This window comes from Macrobrachium rosenbergii, chromosome 55, assembly GCF_040412425.1.
Source record: "Macrobrachium rosenbergii isolate ZJJX-2024 chromosome 55, ASM4041242v1, whole genome shotgun sequence".
Classification (NCBI taxonomy): domain Eukaryota; kingdom Metazoa; phylum Arthropoda; class Malacostraca; order Decapoda; family Palaemonidae; genus Macrobrachium; species Macrobrachium rosenbergii.
The window spans coordinates 64,104,485-64,111,984 of record NC_089795.1 but is presented as its reverse complement, the minus strand read 5'-3'; the positions used below and the strand labels follow the sequence as shown (position 1 = coordinate 64,111,984).

At 33.5% G+C, this 7,500-nt stretch overlaps 1 protein-coding gene and 1 long non-coding RNA gene across 8 annotated transcripts in view; one reads left to right on the top strand and one right to left on the bottom strand.

Annotated features, from left to right (window-relative positions):
* Positions 1–7,500, bottom strand: part of LOC136835342 (potassium voltage-gated channel subfamily KQT member 1-like) — a 924,117-nt gene that overhangs the window by 396,866 nt on the left and 519,751 nt on the right. The gene's annotated exons all lie outside the window — the stretch shown is intronic.
* Positions 1–7,500, top strand: part of LOC136835344 (uncharacterized) — a 276,698-nt gene that overhangs the window by 165,999 nt on the left and 103,199 nt on the right. Inside the window, exon 2 of the long non-coding RNA XR_010852111.1 lies at positions 7,163–7,231. This is a non-coding gene — a long non-coding RNA (uncharacterized lncRNA). The remainder of the gene's footprint in view (positions 1–7,162; positions 7,232–7,500) is intronic.

Sequence of the window (7,500 nt, the reverse complement as noted above, 5' to 3'; positions counted from 1 at the left end):
TGAAGAATTTCTCGATACTCTAAACTCTAATTCATGACTCGCGCGGGAAAGCATTTTTGAGCAATACAAGATGGAAAAGAAAAGGAAGGTATGCATGAAGATTTGTGAATGGACTGTGCCATGCAACATGTAGAAGCTCGCAGGAATAAATAACTGTATCGTGACTAGGAGTCAGATATTCATTATTTTATTTTTTCATGTTTTTACATCATCGACTTAATACTATTGTAAAGTTGTGTTACTTTATGGATCGTAACCAGCTGTACGAACTTAGTATTATACGATATATAACAACGATAATGTAATTATATGAAGTCCAGGTGCGAATGTCTCATAATTGAAACTTCTTATGACCGATTGAAATGTCATGTACGAGGATGCCAACCGTAGAACGGAAGTGGAATTTAACCTTTTACTCATAAGAATAAATAGGAAAGAAACAAAAAGACAAAACACTTGGAAAAGGAAATCTTTTTAACGTTTCGTCGTGAGCATTTATAACAGAGAACTTTAAACTTTGTACCGAAACCCATTAGCATATGAAAAAGAAATAAACTGACGCTTCACATCCCAAAGTAATCATATTGTCCACCACAGGGGAACGAAAGTAATAATGGAACAGTAGGAGAGGTGCTGGAGGGGTATACAGCTATAAGCAAAAGCCCATTCAATAATTGGAGAGCAATTTGGAATCCAATTACACAAGATGTAACAGTATTGGAAACTGGGTGCTCTATATTTGAGGGAAAACACTATAATATGAAGAAAGGCCAGAGAATAATTGCTAAAAATGCATGAGAGGATAAAAGAGCAAAATCAATTCATTTATTTTTGTTTTAAAGTTACAGACAAGATAACAGGAAATGATCAGCGCTCTGCAGGGCAACAGATGAAAGTGCATGGGTATAATTGGTAATAGTTTGGAATGTATGTTTTTTGATAAAGCACAGTCGATTCATTTTTCTTGAATAACTTTTCTAAAAGGACAATTGGAAAATTTTATTCAATTTAGTTGTATAATTATTCTGGCGCTGTAATAACTGTGGTCATCGAATGTAATGAAAACGACGATGCTTATACCACCCTCAGAAAATCTTTATGTTCGTCTGTTTGTATGATTATGAATTCTGTGAAAAACACAAGATACTGAGAATGATGGTTTGCCGTTTTTGCTAAGGTTAGTCGAAAGTCTGGAACCAATCTATTACAGTTTTGATATTTTTCCTATTTTTGATGGGAAACAAAAAGCCTTTGATTGGTGTTTCAGTTAACGGATGTATACTGTGCACATTGCCCTTGGCCATGTGCCAGTATACGTACATACTTTTATGGAATTTACAGATCCTCTTTTGTTGATTTTAGAAATTATTTGACCCTGTCCGCAGACCAATATTATGAAAAGTCTCGTGGTCAGTATAGTATTCCCGGTAAGGGTAAGGGTAAAGTTAATGCAAACCATCCGTGAAAGAAGTAGATGCAGAGTCAGTGGGGATGGGTTTTCTCGAGATCACCGTGTTTCACCTTCAGTACCAATATATTTCAGTTTGTAGCTTGATCAAAGTATTTATAATGATTTTGATGATTTTTAGTCGGTAACAAACATGTATTTTTCGTTATTTTTTTCCCCGAGTGTTGAATAAGTTCTGGCAAAGATGCTGATCTCTAGTATTAATGCTATTGGCAAGGAAATAACGGTGAGAATACAGTGGATTTTTCATGAATATATGTGTTCACTATCCATTCCCCTGAGAGAGATCTATTTCCTGTTCCCAAAAAGGAGAAATATTTCCTCGACTATACGACATGCGCGCAAGCATCGTTACAAATTACCTGGAGGGTCTAAACAATTTTTTGACGGTCAAGTAAAAAACAGATCCCCGAGCAAGCTGAAAGGCAAGGTAAATTGATGGCAATTGCTTTTATTTTTGGTCAACTTGCTCCTCTTCTCCACCAATGGGAAGTTACTTGCCAATTACCTGACCTGTTTGCAGGTGCTAAGTCTTATTTCTATAATTATATATATATATATATATATATATATATATATATATATATATATATATTATATATATATATATATATATACACATATATACATACATACATATATATATATATATATATATATATATATATATATATATATATATATATATATATTGTTGTTTATATATATATATATATATAATTTACCTCTTGATGTAAAGAATAACATTAAAGTCAGTATTCTTCTCCATTAAATAGATATAAATACATTTGAAAATTATGTTTGAAGTAGAGCCCTGAAATTTTTCTGCAGTCTTTGTACTTCTGCACGGAGAAAAAGCAATGAGATGTTCCTAGATCTTGTAACTAGTGACGATGTTTTTTTTTTTTTTTATTTTGTACTATTAATTTGTTATTATTAATTTGATTATTTATATAATTGGGAGAGAAAAGGATGCATATAGAGAAGGGACCCAGGAAGGAGACTCATATAAGCTTTGGAGATTTGATAGTCTCCTGACGCTCTTCGTCAAACAGATGTAATCAGGTGCGGAAGGGGTTTTGTTAAGGTAGGGTGAAGATTACTTAAAATGCTGTCTGAATTACTGAGAGGGAACAGTAATCGAAGATATTTAAAAAGAGAATGTGTACCGGTTCTTGAGGAAGCATATGTCTAGGTGAAGTAGTTTAAAAAAGAGCACAGGAGAAGTGCAACTTTATTTTTCGTAAAAGGAACACATTTAAAAAATATTTTCTGTCAGATAAAGCTCATCCAGAATCACTGGAGGAATGAGAGTTTATCACAATGAGTGTATTATGTAGTTACTGTAATTTACAATGGAAGCGTATGGTCGAACTGTGCAGCTTTTTGTTCGTAAGAAGTGTTTAAGTGTGTTGTGGAGTGTCAGTTAGCCAACAGGAGTTTTAGGACCGTTGGAAATTATTGGCAGGTTACGTTTGTCATCTTTTGTTTTTGGAGATATAGATCTAAATTCGTTTTTACTCCAATTACTTTTCTACGCAGACTTTCATAAAGGTAGATTGAAAAAAAAAAACTTTTCCAAGCATCAAAAGGCAGTGGTGCATTAAACTGATATTTATGCCTGCCGGTAAATTTATATTGCTTTAGTCGTGTCACCCGGAACATGTTTCCTAATTTGAGTCTCAGATAATCGTTGCTCTCCAAGCGCTGATCGTTTTTCAGCGCCTTGGAATATATTTTCAGAAAGTGTGATCGATTATTGAGCACTTATTTGTTTTTATTATGATGCTCATTGCCCAGTATTGTGAATGTTTCTTTTTCTTTTGGATTTATGGGAAATGTAAGAAATTACTAATTTTTCGGTCTTATTAAAACGTAAAACATTAGTAATTGTTAGAGGGGCTACCAAAAGTATGTATCCACTCTTTTGTGTAGGAATTATCTAGGGTTTCTTTTATTATCCATATATTTATTTCTCCTCATTCTTCTTAAATTTAGATCATGCCTATTGATATTTTTTTTGACGAAATAACCTTTGTTTGAGACAAGTATGACCAATTTTTTTTTTGTTTTTTTTTTTGTTTTTTTACTTCGTAGAGGGACTGAAGTGCATCGTTTTGCAAATATTGTGTAAAAGTCCAGCAGTGGAAACTAGATGAGTTTTTGAAAACGAGAGGTACGTTGTATGGAAATGGAGTTGTATACACAGCTTGTTCATGCAGACAATCCTGCAAAATATGCATTGCTAGATTAGAAATACCATTTATGTAGCAGAATCTCGTAGAACTCTCCGTCCATTCCTTTTCGGTGTTAACAGAATACGTTTCAGCATGTCCTTTAGTGTGCTGAGATTACAAACGAACTCTCAAAATTTCTAAGTTTAGGGATTGGGGGAACGGAAGAATTTTTTGATCACCCAAGCTTTTGTTCAGGTAAAAATATGAGTTCCACGGTTAATCAGTGGAATGGAAGTGGCTACAGTTGCTAAGGTTGATTCTGCAGTTAATCAGCCAAATGGATTTAAACTTCAATTGCGTATTTGTCTAATTAATTAGTTATCTTGACGAATTTTTTTCCTGTTTTATAAGTGGGTATATTTTTATCTTTGAAAAGTATAACGATTCCCCAACTAGGTGGTTTACGATACGTTTGTTTAAACGTTCATATTTTCACTCCTCGTGGGATTTTATTTTTAATTGATAAATATCCTTGGTAAGCTGCCTTCAGACGAGTTAATACTAAAATGGCTTTGCCTCTTTTGCCTTGATTTTTAAGAAATATTTAGCGTTCTGGATTATATTACTGCTCTAAATGCTATTGACTGCGGAACAATCATGCAATATTGTTGATTTTTTATAACAGATTTTGGGGCAATATAAAAAAACTAAAAAATAATTGGGCAAAGTATTTTTTTGCAATATTTACTGAGATTAGACAATATAATTCGATCGGAGTCTTATAGCGAAAACTGTTAACGATACATTTTGTAAACACGCGCTTGTAGCATAAATAACAGTCTCAAAATACACTTTGGGAATTTTAACCCAAATTTTGTTTACCCAATTTTCGTTTTGATATCAGTGACAAATCCTTTAGACATGCAAGTTTCCTAGTACATATCAATGCTTGCTCATCTTCATGAGTGAAACTTTCATGCTGTGCCTTTCTTTCACAGAAAAAAGCTGGGTGGTTTACCCGACTATCTCTGTAGGTGCCTCAAGTGTATTAAGCGTTGTTTACCGTCACACGGGTAAAATACTTTTTGTGCTCTCTTTTCTTAGGAAAAAAAAGCTTCGTGTTGATAATCTGTCTTCTTTAGGATATACATAAATTTTATGCTTGAAAACTGAGTGGTCTAATATGAAGGCCCCTGAGAAATGCTTGACTTCTGCTTGTAAATGGAAAGCTGAGAGCTATATTAGTAAGAATATGTTGAATAATTTCAAGTTTCTTGCTTTTCAAAGACGTGTTACCATGAAGAAAATCTACAGTGGTCATTAAGTAAAGAAGAACATTAAAGAAGCACACGGAAATTAATACCGCTACAAATTTTGTAATGTGGTAATATATACATGTATTTGGGAACCATTCGCGATGAGGATGTTGAGCACTGAATTTTCCACCCTGTTATGCTTTGACGTAAAACCGCTTTAGCAACGTTTGTTACATGGTCAAAGGTTATTTTATACTTTTTTCTTTCGACGTCTTGCCCAATTTTCTTGTAATTTTCGATCTAAATTATGCGACAAATTATCTCCCTCACTCGCTGGCTCACTTTTTCTTACACGTATGTATAAGATTATACATGCTACATGCAAAAGTATGTTTAGCGACGTATATTTGTTACAGTAAATATGTGAAATCAGGGATTTCACGAAACCCCTAGGGAATATGTGAAATGACTAATTCGCTTAGGAACATTTGATCACCGATTCTTCTACACTGTTTCTCCGTGTTTAGTGCTAGCACTTGGAGGATCAAATGCACTTAGGGGCATTGTAGCCTTAATATTATTTACAAGCAAAATATTATATTAACGCTAAAATTGACCGTTTTATATTCAAATTGTTCCGTTTTCTGCTTTTCATAAAAATGAAATTTTCGTATTGGATATTTGTAAAACCATTGCATACCTTTGTTTCTATTGAGAAAATCTATCTGACAAAAAATGGAAAATATTTGAATGAGTTATTTTTACATTTTCATGTGGAAATCGTGGCACAAATACCAGGGATGTTTTCAAAGTGTCGAACGTTGCTCATATTCATGGAATATTAACGACTGTACATTTTGGTCTGCGTAAAGGTGACGTCACAAAGCTTATGAACCTTATTTTTTTATTATTTTGATCATGCATAGCTAATTCTTTTCTTCCTTCCGGAAGCTTTGGCATAGGATTCTCACTACTAGGGTTACCTGGCCACTCATTTGTCCCTTTTTTTAGTCCTTTTTTTTTTTGGTTTGTATTATATTCCTAACCTTGCTGCTAATTTTGTTAGACACATCTCTGTACTTTTGGCCATTTTAATACATGGTCAAGCAGATTTTCAATAAATAATGTTGCATTTAAATCATTGTGTCATTTATACACTTATTTTTTCATTTCAAGCCTATTTTAAGTGGCAATCCTTTGACATAAATAATTAAAATTTTGACAATTTTTTTGAGTTTTCTTGTTTTATTGTTGTTCATTCTCTATCAGTTTAAAATTATATTAGGTTTTATCGAATACTTACTTTGTTTTAATATTTTATTTAGTCTTTTTCATTGTCCGTTCACTGTGCGCATATCCTTTGATGTCTGAGAAAGTCCTTCAGCCAGAAGGTTTTATTATCTCTCTCTTCTCTTTGGGCCAGCTCCTTTTATGACTGTGCATCCTTATTCTTGGTATTTAAAGTGCACTTTGTTTAAGTTTTAAGGTTGTCCCTGTGTTTCTCTCTCTTTGCCTTCTGCTGTTTTGGTTCTTATCTTAAAGCCGGGCGTCTCCTTGCGTGGCAGAAATCATACAGGTCATTTGTTTATTGTTGTTGTTATTATTATTATTATTATTATTATTATTATTGGTGTTGTTAATTTTGGTGTTTCTGTTGTTATGTTTGGTTGCCATTGTTTAAGCAATACAATTACATTTCAAGACATTATAAAAAGTCGCCAGAGGTATTTGGAATCCACTATAAGTACGTGAACCTTGAGAAATTTAAGCACAAACCATTTTGTTAAAGGAGAAATGAAGGTTTATTTCCACAGGATATGTCTCCAACTTTAGAGTTTGAGTTGGAACATCTTCTTCTTCTTCTTTCTTCCTCTTCTTTCTCTCTCTCTCTCTCTCTCGTCAAATGGTCTCTGAGGTTTGGGATCGTCGTAGGGATGATGACGTGTTATGGAGACAAGTAATCGGTGTTGTTTGTATTGATTACGCAAGAAGGATGAATTCAATTGAACTGTTTTAAGTGATCCTAATACTACCATTAATTATTGACGAAATTTTATTATCTATGATAATGAAGGTGTACTCTGATACTTAGAATATTGCAGTAAAGCTTCTTGTTAAATTTCTTATCTATGGTGCGTAATTTTTATCTTGTTATTCATAGGGTTTCCAACCGATCGGATGACAGTTCTTGATCTGGGGTTATTTATATTTTAATAATGAATAATATAATTTGCTCACTTATATTTTATTCTTTATTTCAGAAAAAAAAGCATTTCCTTCTGGAGCCTCGTCCCGTATCCCGTGCTCCATCTTCCAGACTTCTAATGCAGGTATCATATTCTTTTTTTCTTTTGCTTGTAGACGTAATGAATAAGTCACATTCTCTTGAGTGCATTCCCATGCTTATTGTAAGCCCACAGAGAAAACTGGAATCTTCATTTTTCTGGGCTGTTGTGCTTCTTATTGTGATATGTTGTTCTGGCGAAGTAATTTGTTTATATTTAATTATCCTGTACAAAAATTCAAGTATGTAGCTGTAGACGTTCTATAAGAGAGAGAGAGAGAGAGAGAGAGAGAGAGAGAGAGAGAGAGAGAGAGA